Source organism: Halyomorpha halys, unplaced genomic scaffold, assembly GCF_000696795.3.
Source record: "Halyomorpha halys isolate HHAL.00 unplaced genomic scaffold, Hhal_1.1 Scaffold6.1, whole genome shotgun sequence".
Lineage (NCBI taxonomy): Eukaryota > Metazoa > Arthropoda > Insecta > Hemiptera > Pentatomidae > Halyomorpha > Halyomorpha halys.
In genome coordinates this window covers 1,653,796-1,666,146 of record NW_027111275.1, presented here as the reverse complement: position 1 = coordinate 1,666,146, position 12,351 = coordinate 1,653,796, and the positions used below count along the sequence as shown (strand labels likewise).

Genomic DNA, 12,351 nt, shown 5'->3' with positions numbered 1-12,351 from the left:
TAGGCATAAATAAATATTTTTTGTTTATTTATGTTGTTTTTGCTGACCGCACCCCCCGACCATCTTCTCCAATCAATAATTTCTTATAGTTTAATCGTAAAACAATGATATTAACGAGCCTTGGAGCTTTTGTTAGCTATAGAATTTATTGACTTGAAAATTTTAATATTCGTAAATAGTAAGCAAAATTAAATTTTTGAGAGTCGACATCGCCTCATTTCCGCTAGTCTAGCATAATACACTACATTTCTATGTATCTCTCAGAAATCACATTTTTATTCTAAAACACAATTATGAGAATACTGCCTAAGTCCGGTTAGTTCTAGTAGGGTAAACAACTGAAATGTCATCCTAATTTCACTGCCGTTCTGAATAATTTTCATAAATTCAATGGACCCTTCTAGCTCGCTCGCCCTCTCCCGATAAATATATCAAATAGGGAGCCATAGTTGAGAGCGCTTTGCTAACAAGGAAAACATAGCTGGATTGAATACTAAAGAAGGGGAATTCATGAGCGAAAAAAAAACCGTACTGAGACCCACTAATCATTTGATTTTTAATTAATGCCGTTTTTCATTTCAGGTGCTTTTTAAATATTGCTCTATCTCAAAGTCTTCCCGTTTTAAGCAAATATTTCAAAAGTGATACAGGGCCCTCGCTCTCCGGGGGTTTAGCGGGGCGGGTCAGGCGGGTCAGGATAGCCTTTTTTTTAGCGTTACCATCTCCTCTTGTGAGATTGTGACATGTCGTTCATTGACCAACCTACTCGCTTTAATTGTCCGTTCGAAAAGACAGATAAGTAAGGCTACCATGGTGGGCGGGAGTGGAGGGTTTGATGCCGTTTTTCGATGCTCAAAAGAGAAGAAAAATTTACACACAGTTTGATAAAGCTTGATTTTTTTCCAAGCTGCAATGGTGCCTGGGGTTGATATCAGGGAATAATGGGAAAACAGGTTGAGGGGTACCTCTTTTACTGCATTGATAATGGGTTGGAAGAGGAAGCTGAGGAATGGATATTTTGGAAAAGGGTAGTATCCTGTGCCCCTCTCGTCCTCAATCTAGACTGAGGCTGTTCAGGTGAGTCTGCCACCTTTGTGGCCGTCCTATTGGCGTTAGTGTAGTGAATAGTTGGTATTGTGCAGTTCTGGAGGCAATAAAAAAATGTTATACACCTCCTCGTGATAAATTCAGTCTACCGACTGTGACTGAATTGGTCAAGTGTCGTGTGTATGTTGTCTGTCTTTGCTCTTTGAAGTGAAGTATGTCTCACTATATGTCTGAGTATACCAGTCTGAAACTGTTGGAGCTTCTTGGCTGTTGTTGGTGCTATGTTGATCAGCATAGGAGCTCCTTAGAGCAAGGCCTCAGTACACTTTTGTAAATCATTAATTTGAAGCGGAGAGAAAGATTAGGAGAAGTTAGCACGTGATTAACCCTGTAATTAAGACTTGGTCCTAACCAGCTTGACCTTCTTATTGCAATGACGAGCTAGCATAAGGTGTCTGTCAAGGGTGAAATCCTTGCTACCCTATACACTTTAAGGAGGGACGATTGTTCTTCTGGAAGAAGAAAATAATACCGTCGGTATTCTTGGGATTCACTGTAATATTCAGCCCTTTCAGTGTCTTTGTTATTTCCGTACAAGCCTTCTTCGCCTGCTGTCTCTGCATTAATTGAACTACTGTAGATGGCTATATCGTCGGCATAAGCCGCTAACTAACTTTGTCATACTTGGCTTAAGGTTGATTCAGAACACCATCCTTACATATGGCCAATAGAATCTCGAGTCAATGGGACAGGAAAGAAGATCAAAGTAGAACGATAAAGTATATCGATAATCTTGATTCAATTTGGAATAGGCACATTCCTCTTGAAAGGTATATGGGAAGAATAGAAATAAGAAACGGCAAAATAAAGGAATATGATTCTGCAATAATAATATTTATGTTTTCTAGGACTAGTCCCTTTAGAATATTACAAGCATCGACAAGAGACATTAGTGCCTTAGAGTATAATACAAAATTTTAAAAATAAAAATAAACCTAAAGAATAAAATATAACTAAAATAATAAATTGAAGGAGAAAAAAATCAGTTAAATAAACCATATTTAACAGAATATGTAAAATACAAAGCAATTATTCAGCCGTTTTAATTTTCCTTCGAGAACTCTCCAAAGACGCCCCCCGTAAACCGCACAATAGTCTAAATGGGAGAATATTAAGACGTTACGAGGAGCCAACGGGTTTCAAAAGGAAGTAGGTAAAGATGGTTATTTAAACGCTTTAGGGTGAAGAAGGTATGACAGTAAACATCGGAGTCGTGGTTTTTCTAAAACAGAGTTAGGTCAATGGTGACGTCAAGGTTTTTGATGGATAGATGAAATTTTATTAGATTATTGATTAGGAACAAGGTTGGAATATGAGGAATAGTCTTCAGGAGATGACTGGAACCTATTATGATTTCCTTAGTTTTCTTGGCATTCAACTTGAGCTTAATAATAGGTACTTATGGTTATGGTTGGGCATCTATGAATCTAATAGCTAAAACTGCCATGGATACGATGTTTATTTATCAATGATTCATTCATGAATAAGGATCGCATCCCAATGATAATAATAATAATAATAGCTTTATTAGCATCAGTATTTTGCCCATCTCTGCTTATGATCAAATATTTTAAGTTACAATATTACTATTATTCATTTATATTTTCATCATATAAGTAATCAATTAATTAATTATTCGTTATAAATTTATTAACTCGGAATTTCCTTCACTATGTGAACTGCGAGAATGTAAATGTCACATATTACCATCAGGGTCATAAGTCCTGCACAGGAAATGTAGGGGAAAACGAGGCCAAGAGATTGATGGCTTGGAAGAAAGAGGAATGTGGCAACATTAGAGGACAGTATTTCATCAAAGTTAGCATAAAATACAGAGAATGCCTCCCGCGGTTCTATAGGACTATCCGGCCATTCCGAATTTGTTTCTGTCATATTCCAAGCCTGATGATTTTCTTACTGACGCTTCATATATATTTCATGTAACGAGGGCCGATTTGTTTTTAAAATATAATGGTATTACGCATTATACAAACAACCTGAATTTTAATGTTGGCGATGTTAACAATAAACACCATATCTTATTATTATTATTACTCTCAAGTTAAGCGTGGTGGTGTATCTACCCATAAGTAATGGTTTTTAATTTTTGTTTCCTACAGTGTGAAATGTAATGGGTTGTACTATTATATTTCGATTAACATATTGTTTCGTTAGAAACCAGAATAAGATTTATTTATTTAATTAACTATCCCATAAAATTAAAGTGATCCGATAATAATAACTTTATTCACATCAGTCATAAAAGCCTCTCGCGTAGAGAGGAATTTATAGTAGTTGGCTGTAGCAGGATAAAAGAAAGAAAAACAGAGATAAATATAAAAAAAAACATAAATACCAAAACAGAGTTCTCACAACCATACACCGAAAGGAAAACACAAGACTAAAAAATTTTTATAACTTTTTTCACCTGGATTTGACCCTCGCAACCAGCCAAAATGGTCATATAAAAACGAATATATATAGGAAAGAATTTGGTAAGTAGCTAAAGGAGAAAAATATATACATATTTTACTTTATCAGATAATGTGGATCTAGTTGAAAAAAAAACTAGTAACATAGCTGGAAAATACACAATTAGAAAACTAAATTAAAAAAAAAAAGACCAAGAAGTAGAAAGTGGTGAAAAAACGCACCAATTAACTGAATTTGTGTTTCCACGGCTGTTACAATAATAATCAGTTTTTAATTTCACTTATATATGAAATATATAGTAAAAGGAAGTGTTACGATCACATAACCTTCAGTAGTCCCTCAACAGAAAATAATTTCTGTATAAAAAAAAATAATTAAATGTTCTCCGCGCCATTTTGATATTTTATAGATATATATTCAAATGAGGTACCCATTTTTTTACACTTATTTTTTCATTATATTAATTACTTGTCTAATTTTATTAATATTTTTTTTATAATTTATAAAAAAATTAGTGTTTCTATTTACAGAAAAAGGTACTAAATTGATATAGAATATTTTTGAAATATTTCCATCTATTATAACGTCTGGACTAATTCATGTTAACAAAAACATCACTCCATAAGAGGGTTACTGTGGAAGTAAGAAAGTAAAAAAGATAAAATAGAATGCAATCTGTTAATAAATTGTTCAATAAAAAGTTATGAGTTGCGTAGAACGATAAAATGCAATTATGGAGTATAATGTTTCTCCTTGAAATGTATCCTTCTCCGTATATTTTTAAAAAAATTAAATGGAAGGTGTACTCACTGTGAAAACAATCAGCGAGAGAAAGGCTAAAGAGAATAATGTTTGCCGAAGCTATAAAATAACTTGAGCATCGCCTTTCCTTCCAGGAGTTGAATTTCCCCTCCCTCGGGGCAAAGGAATAAGAAAATAAGGAAAAAAAAGGAAGAGAAACGCGTGAATAAGACGTAGGGACGTGGAGTGGCGATGATTACAAATGAATAATGGATGAGACGAGAGGAGTATGCTCCCATTAAAACCCCATTGACACTGTTACATTAAACCCTCATCTTCCTTTTCCTTCCCCAACCCTTTCTTTCATCTTTCTTTTCTACTTTTTGTTACCCGGCTAAACGTATAGCATCCCTCACCTCCCACACTTTTGGGGATTATTTCTTTCCATTTGGGATCATTTCTGTCTGCAGTTTACAGATATAAATGGGTATATCAATTATATATAAATACTGATATTTGTTGTTAAAAATATAATAATTAATTCTAATCTATTGAAATATATATTTTATATAATGATATTGACAGTGCAACCAACAACAGACAAAAATCTGAAATTTAATATTTTTTTTAATTTTATCTTTAATATCTAGTTGCATTAAAAAAACAAAAACAATATCTAACAATATATACTAATCAATACCAAACATTTATTGTATTTTTAATCAGGCTGCATCCTTGAAATATACTGTACACCAATACTCTGTTGTTGAAGATCTTAAGCAATCCAAAGAAAACAATACTAATATTTTTCTTTTTTTTATCTTGTTGATTACTTTCTTATTTATATCTGACTCTTTATCTTTAGAAGTACTCCAATATATGCAGTAAAACAAAAACTCTTTTTCAAGTTTGTTTTTTTTTTAGATCAAAACACTTTTGCTGGTACAATTGATTTTTTTTTTTTGCATTCTTCCTAGTTCATTTGGGTGAATTTCAAGTGGACAATTATAAGATTTCGAACGTAGCAAAAACTTTCTTAATTGAGCTTTCATATTTTGAATATGATATTGTTTATTTATTTATTATTTATGTCTTGCTTACAGAGGAATTCTTTCCTCTTAATCACGATACGAAAATAGAATTATATTAAACTAGGGGAAAATGTATGCTTGTTTATCGTTCTGCGAGCTTATAACAAATAACAAAGTATGCTTAAATTATGAAATATGATCTATAATCTAAAAAAAAATTGAACGTGAATTGCATTTTTTGTTAATTTGCCAATTTATCACTATGTAGTAATTCATGACAAAAAAGGCAAGATATCGTGTTCAAAAATAAGCTGAATCAAACTATCTTATTTATTATTAAAAAGATAAATTATGAAATAAAATTGAAAAGTATAATAATTTATCTCATATTAAAGCAAAAATATATTTGTAAATTATAAATACAAACAGCCAAAATAAACGAACCCTCGTGGTGGTAAAGGTACAGAAAAAAACAAAACAGTGGCAATATACTGGAGTATGAAGAAATATAGGTTGTTTGTTCGGGTGTCGAATCAAAACTTCATCAGCCCGTGAAAAGACCCCAGCTAGGTTTTCTTCTCTTTATTCCATTACTTTCTCATCTTTTGTTTATTTTGTTCCCTCGCTCTCTAAAACGAAGTTACTGCTCAATCTCTGCTATCCTAGCACTTGTAGGTGTCTCCGGCCCCAATACCCTCTTAAGGGAGTCTCTCGATCTATTTTGAAAGAAAGAGTTAGAAAATTGAGAGATACGTATGAGAAAATGCTAATAATGAAAGATTATATTCACCATATTTCCTATTTATTAATGACTTCTACAAACATATATATATCACATTTCTTCTTACAGTACTCTAATCAATTCTGTAAACTTTTAGTACAAGAGCCCAAGAGGAGAACAAAGGCCGTTATCTCACCCCTATTTTTGATTACTTTAATGAAAACTATGTATAATTACTAGTCAAAATTGATGAGTCTGCCAATTATAGGTAGGGGGAATAAAAAATGGCGGCTGTTTCAAAGCTATAAAAAAAACTAATTTTTCATTCGGAGCTCTATATCTTTTAAAGTAAGAACAACACAAGAAAACCTAAGAACGTCATTTAGAGAAGAGTAAATATGCCAAAACAAGAGCCCTAATAGAATTCTTTACGTTAAATAGTTTTCGAGATATAGCTTTTTAAAAAGCAACATTTCATAAAAATGTTGTATGGGACGTACTGAAAGATCAGTAGATAGAATTTATATCTCAAAAAACATTTGACGTACAGATGTCTGTTAGCACTCACATTAAAGCGAGTTTAATGAGCTATAAAGTACCTTATAATGTTAATATTTGTAGGAGCAATAGTTTACATGAAAATTGCTAAAATAAATTGATTTATAGTTGACAAATTTACATTTACCAAATTTATATTCATATGTGGATATCATAAAAACTACTACCCCTACGAAGATAAGTGTAATAAACTACTTTATAGTTAGTTAAATTTCCTTTATTTTGAGTGTTGGCAGACATATGTGCGTCTTATGGATCTAGAGATATATTTTTTCAAAAATCCAACATTTTATAAGAACAATCAGAAATTAACATTTTGTGAGTTTATTTTGTCAAAGATCATAAAAACTACTACTCCTACAAAGATAAACATAATTAACTATTTTGCAGCAAATGTAACTCGCTTTAATTTGAGCGCTGACCGACATCTGTCAGCGTCCAATGGTTTCTGAAATAAATTTTTTCATAAATCAAACTTATTGTCCGAAAAACTATAAATCAATTTATTTTAGCAAATATCATGAAAACCACTATTCTTACGAAGGCAAAGGTCATAAACTTCTTTATAGTACATTAAACTAGCTTTAATATGAGTGCTAATAGATCACACATAGTTCCTGAGATATAAATTTCTCAAAATGAATTAACTAACTACTAATCTTTCAGTAGATTTTTAAGAAATTTTGCTTTTTATAAAGCTGTATCTTGAAAACTATTGGACGTAAATAGCTCTTTCAGGGTTAATATTTCAGCAAATTTACTCTTCTTTAAATAGCGTTTTCTTAGATTTTCTAGTGTTGTTGGTAGTTTTTAAGATATACAGCTCCGAATGAAAAATTAATGTTTTTTAAGGTTTTGAAACAGCCGCCATTTTTAATTCCCCTTACCTATACATTGCAGTCTGATCATTGCACTAATGCACTGATGCAATTTGGACTAGTAATTATACCTAGTTTTCATTAAAGTAATCAAAAATTGGGGTGAGATAACTGCCTTTTTCCTTCCCGGATCTTGTACTATTTGGATACTTTATCGCTTTCCTGATTCCCCTAATAGTCAAATGTGAAGAACTTCAATATTCAATGTTTGTCATTCTCTTTAATATTTTATACATCCGAATAAGTTAACTGTGCATTATCTCAGATTTGGCAAGTTGGTCGGTGTAGATTCTAATGAACTAGTGAAACGTTAGCCACTGACCAGAACGTTAGGCAGAGACCATTTCTCGAGTGGCCAATCAGGGATTTGCTCACGGTCGAGCTAAATCCACAACAAGGCAGGTTAATCTTTAGTACTACTATATTTTATTTTTACTTGTTTCTATTTGTTTTTTAACATGAATGATTCGGAGTTTTGGAACTTAACTGTCAATGTAGATTGCATTTTTTTAAAGCTCAGTACGTAAACATTACAAAAAGGAGGGTAACCTGCAACAAATTAAGGCACTGATTTGAATTTAGTTAAAAAAATCTATTTCGTCCTGGGGACTAATACTCTCAATTTTTCTTGCCTCTCAATGCTGCCTTTGACTCTCAATGCTGCCATACACATAATTTTCAATTATTTCTAGAATTAAATCTTCCACGTGTACTTCATAATAGAAAGGATTTTCTAGAACAAAAGGGTATTTTGTTCTTTATGCGGAGAAATACTTGGAAACCGGTTTTCCGATTATATCCAGAAAAGCTAAATACTTAATTTCTTTCATGAGAAATTAGGTTGTATTGTATAGGACTACTGGGAACTCAAAAGGTATTATATCTCCGTCGATTATATCTCGAAACTAGAATCGAAATTTTTCAGTAGGGCATTACTTTCCTTTACTATGTATGTATATGTATATATATTCCATATTAGGTAAGTGACAGTAAAAATAATTTGAATGAATAAAAAGAGACAAGGAGTACGGGTAATTATTTTGCAAATAAAAGTTCTAGCAGTGCTGTTAGGCTTTAGTATTAATAAAATTATGAAATTATCAGAAGTTACTAGTAATTATTGTTAATTATACTGAAGTATATTTTTCTTATCGCCAAAACTAGAAATAGGTCAATTTCTAGATTTGATGTTTTAATGTAGTTTTAGGTAATTCATATTTTTTTTTCAGAGTCAGTTCTACTCACTGTATGAAAATTAAATGTTTCAAGTCAATATAAGACGGGTCAGTCAGTCAGTATATAGGAGTTAGGGCTGGGATCCAATATTATACGTGAATATGTTCGATATTATTATAATTATCTAGGTATTGTAACGTAATCAACCAATACTCCATATGAGTAAATGTTAATAAGGTAAAATAAGAAAGGCATTGAGAAAGAGTGGGATTTTTTTATCGTAGAAGGGCACGAAAAAAAAATGGTGTGATTGTAACAATTATAGGGGACGTTACATGATTTAAAAAACAAGTTGCTGTAAATATGCAGAAACTTGATTAAGTGCTTGAACTTGACTGTTTTCGTTAAGGTGTATATTTTGCGCAACTTAGTACTAGATCAACTGTGAGCAGAATCGCAACTTTCTAAAATATAATTACTTTTATTAAATAATTAGTTAATGAATAAAAAACCCTTTCATTGAGGTTTAATCTGTCCTAATGTCAAATTTTTCTGACTTTTAACTCCAAGGTTCCACCAAGTAAATTTATAGTTTATAAAAAAATTCAATTTCTGTGCTTTTTGAATTCTTGGATTCCTATGAATTATTTTACAAAAAGTGAGGAGAAGATGGTACCACCATCTTCTCCTCATTTATCATCCACGGTCAACTATCTCTCATAATTATTTTACAAAAAGTTTTTTATTATCTATAACAGATTCAAATTTAAAAACGGATCAAGCAGTTAAATGTTAAGCCAAAAAATTCGTACGTAAAATTAAAATAATTATAGATTTTCTATAGCAAAGAAAATTCATTAAGATGTAATTGATAAGCCTGCTCTCCCTTGACACCGCCCTGTTCCTCGTCTTCAGAATATCATTTGTTCTGATCAATAACTCATTTTCTCTGGGAGCTGAAGAGTCAGCGATTTACAAGATGTCAAAGTTGATTGCATCTTAACCCAGGAATAGTTTATGGAATTTATCAACCATATTTAAAAATCTAGAGCGGATTTTTATTTTATTCAAACATTTATTTAATGATGTTATGACTTATTTACTTTTTTTGAAGTATTGAAGTTTTCGCTTTTTTTGATATAAGAAACAAGTAATGTTTAAAAGGTACTGGACATCCAACTTCATGGTCCAGATTAAATATAGTATATAAAGTGTCATTCATGTGTTTATGTTCCATGTAACACGAGGAGGCTCCTCACCTCTGGATTTAAAAGTAGTACCACTTAGAATGCATATTTCATAAATAACAATAAAAATTACAGGTAACCTTAAAATACCAAAGGTAGTAAAAGGTAATACACAACACGATTTATTTCCTTTCTTTTCACAATAAAGTACTCACTAATTCACTGTTTCTTTCCGTTTTAGAGGGATCGGAAAAAAAAAAATTATGTTCCGTATGTTGCCAATTCGGCCAGAACTGGATATCTTTACATGATAAACTTCCCTACCATTCAAACTTACTTTCTAACCTGGCTTCTCCTTCTTTACCTCATGACCCTCCAAGGCACCTGGAAAGAAGATGACTTCGTGATCCTCTCCTCTAAAAATGTTATTGGACTTCTATTAATGACTAAATTTCCCTCATGTCTGTTTCATGCGATTGTTTTACCAACATCAAATTTACCCGTTGTATATATTTAGATGTATATATAAATAAATAAATGTAAAAAAAAAAAAAAAAATGGAACCTCATTAAAAGGTATTATTTGTCTATTTTTTGTATTGTAATAGGAATTAATGGATTTTTTTTTTCTAGTTACTGGTTAAATTTATGGATATTAGGACAATATAGAATATTCAAAGGGGGTTAATTTTATTATGGTATAATTTTATACTGGTTTAACAAGGCAGTAAACAAAATTTTCGTCGAGCAATATATTATAATTGAATAAATCAAGTTCATCACTGGCTTCGTGTAATTTCGAATCAATCTCTTCCACTGAATTTGATTGTCTCGTTCATTCTGTCACAAAGTTCAAAGAAATTTAACGCCATAACAGGGCCTGGATCCCGGCAGCAGAGGCCCACAATTTAAATTGGATCCCAGGCCTGAAAGCTCCCTTCCAGGAAAGTCATCCAACCTTTATTGATTTATTGCCGATTTATAAGTAATAATTGAAAAGCGGCGAATTGAAACTGGAAACGTGATTACCTCTCAAAGGTGACTAAGGTCAGTACGGCTTCTGGATCGGGTCAATACGGTCCACAAACTCAGTATAAAGTCAGGCTTTGTACCGTCTCTACTGATTTCTTATCATAAGAAATGATTCAAGTTAAAATGCTTAATATGAGAACTTGATTGTTCTATTGACAGAAATTAATAGTCATGAAAGATCGTAAAAAAAAAAAAAAATGGTTAATTAATCGTATTATTTCGATATTTGCAGATGCAGATTTAAATTTTTGGTATATCGGACAAATATTTTTCTTCAATGAAAAATTTTTAGTATTAAATTGTGAACCAATAATAATTCCTTCAAATAGAATAAATACTTTCCGAACAAGGTCAAATAACAATGATAGATTTGATTTATAATATAATAGATTTAAATTCTAGGTTTCATAGAAGCCATTGGTAAATATAGTATTATATGCTTTTATAAAATATTTTTAATAGAGTGATAATTATTTGCTTTATTTTATTTCTACATATTTTTATTAGAAATTTCTTGTTCCTTCGCAACATTTCTAATTATGTTAATTCTTACCAAACATATGATTGTCTACTAGATCTTACTAATCGTTTCATTAAATTTATAATGATTAGAAGAATTTTGTAGACAATCGTATATTTAGTAGGAATTAATGTAATATATATTTTTCTCGGTGAATGTTTTTTGCGGTTTTTAAGAGTTCTGGAACATCTGCAGTCCAAAATGTGTAACTAAACTGAATTGGAATAGAGAAGTATTTTGTAGGGGTTGCAATTATTACCTTTGGCAATTTTTATGGCAATTTTAAGGTAAGTTGAGGAGTTATAATAAAACAATTAAATCATTTTTTTTTCGGTTTTTAAACCAAAAAAGGAGGATTATTCTACCCTAGCCTACTTCTACAGCTGTTAAATTATAATCAAATAAAAAAAATATTTTATTATTCATTTAACCCCCTAACCAATATCTGCTAATAGAAAATTGTAAAAACTTAATATTCATATTATATATTGATACTCAATAATGGATTTATATATTATCAATATACAGTGAAACGAACATTTTTATTAATTATTTGTGAGCAACTTCGTCAAACAAATTACATCATTGAAAAGATTTTTTTTTTTCAAAGAGAAGTTAAAATTATTATATAATTGATTTTTTTTTATAAATTAAGTTCTGAAACCCGTTTAGATTTTTCTAATTGAAACTTCTATTACAGACTTACAATAACTTATTTAACCCGGCAGGAGTGTCCTACTTTTTGTCCCGTGAGCATTTATCTCATGGTTGACGATTTGTACAATTTTTTTTTACATAGTTGGATGAAATGATGACTAAAATATTTACGATTACTTTCAATTCGATTTGAAATTGAATATTAGTTATTTCATGAGTGGCAGAAGAATCCAGATTTGGTAAATGATCGAAGATCTTCTTGCCTGGACTCGTGATATAAAATAAGAAGCACAAGAAGTGTCCAGGTGAGC

The 12,351-nt window shown here is 31.3% G+C and overlaps 1 protein-coding gene across 2 annotated transcripts in view; it reads right to left on the bottom strand.

Moving 5' to 3' along the window:
* The window catches only part of LOC106692831 (transcriptional repressor scratch 2-like), a 253,511-nt gene that overhangs the window by 94,411 nt on the left and 146,749 nt on the right, over positions 1-12,351 (bottom strand). The window lies entirely within an intron of this gene.